Consider the following 1313-nt stretch of genomic DNA (forward strand, 5'->3'; position numbering starts at 1 on the left):
AGCTAGGTTTCTATTATTCGGATGTCGGGGCCAGATTCCAGGAGATCTGAAACTGATTCAGAACCTGACCTCAGTCGGTCGGTCAGTCAGTCAGTCAGTGTGCGTCCGGGAAGAGCCGGAAGGCAGCGCAGATCGGCTCCCTGGGGCGGGGCAGCGGTCGGGAACCGGGAAGGTCCAGGCCTGGGCAGCACTCTCCCTTCTGGACCTGGCGGGCGGGTGGGGTAAAAGTAGGCGGAGCACCGGCGCCTCAACCCCGAGCGGGAGAGGCCTCCCGCGCGTGCGGCCCCGCGCGCCCGCCCAACCGTGGGGGGCGTTGGGACCCTCGATGCGGGCTCTCCGAGGAGGAGGCGGCGCCCACCGGGCAGGGGCTCCTCCAGGAATTCCGGGGCTGGAAGATCTGGGGCAAAGGGCACTTCCTGCAAGGTCACGCCCTCCTGGGCCTGCGATCGGGTCAATGTAGGAAGCCACGACCCAGTGCGGACCGCACGGAGGACAGGCGCTGCGGCGCTGCCTCCGCGGGAGCTCCGTCGGTTTGTCGGGTTCGCTTCCCAGTGACAATCCGCGGGGTTTTCCCGCCGCAGGGAAAGCGCCTCTGAAAGAGTAAACGCCACGGACTAGGTCACACGGGCCCTGGTGAGCCCCGAACTGGGTTAGGCACCCCCGGCCGCGCGGGGCGAAGCCGTGGACGGCGCACAGGGTGACAGCCCCGGGGGCCACTTAGACCACAAGGCCACGAGCTAGCCGGCTCCGTGCGTGAACTTTTCCGTTGCCGTACACGGGAACTGTGTCCTTCTAGTTTTAGCAAAACTGGGTCTGTTCGTTGTGCTCTTGGTGATAAATGAACGCATGTTCACATAATGTAACGGCAAAGGGTCAGCCAGGTCTCCAAAGGAAACGGCCTGGGAAGTGGACGCCGTGGGGAAGGTGGGGAGCTCTGTTCCTTCTGCGTCTCTGGGGTTCTCCGCACCCCCTCAGAACTCCCCTTCTCCACCAGGGCAGGGCCCCTGTGCGCAGCTTCTCCACAAGAGCCCCGCCTGAGCAGTCTGGGGAGAGTCGTCCCGGTAACATGAACTCCCCGAGTGCAGCAAAGTTCAAGCGTCCTGCAAGGGTTATCCCGGAATAACGCCTGAGGGATAGGTCTACCTTCCTTATCCCGGGATAACGCTTGAGGGATAGGTCTACCTTCGTTATCCTGGGGTAAGCTTGAGGGATAGGTCTACCTTCGTTATCCTGGGATAACGCTTGAGGGATAGGTCTACCTTCCTTATCCTGGGATAACGCTTGAGGGATAGGTCTACCTTCCTTATCCTGGG

At 62.4% G+C, this 1313-nt stretch overlaps 1 protein-coding gene across 8 annotated transcripts in view; it reads left to right on the forward strand.

Moving 5' to 3' along the window:
- Nucleotides 1-265: 265 nt before the first annotated feature.
- LOC102026559 (membrane-spanning 4-domains subfamily A member 6B-like) overlaps nt 266-1313 on the forward strand; it is a 24927-nt gene continuing 23879 nt past the window's right edge. For 3 of the 8 annotated variants that reach the window (XM_013506394.1, XM_013506395.1, XM_005408108.2), the window contains exon 1: nt 266-633. The gene's annotated coding sequence lies outside the window, so the exon portion shown is untranslated. The other 5 variants (XM_013506396.1, XM_013506399.1, XM_013506397.1 and 2 more) reach the window with 4 other exon arrangements.

The sequence above is a fragment of the Chinchilla lanigera genome, unplaced genomic scaffold (assembly GCF_000276665.1).
Source record: "Chinchilla lanigera isolate Chin_1 unplaced genomic scaffold, ChiLan1.0 scaffold00110, whole genome shotgun sequence".
NCBI lineage: Eukaryota > Metazoa > Chordata > Mammalia > Rodentia > Chinchillidae > Chinchilla > Chinchilla lanigera.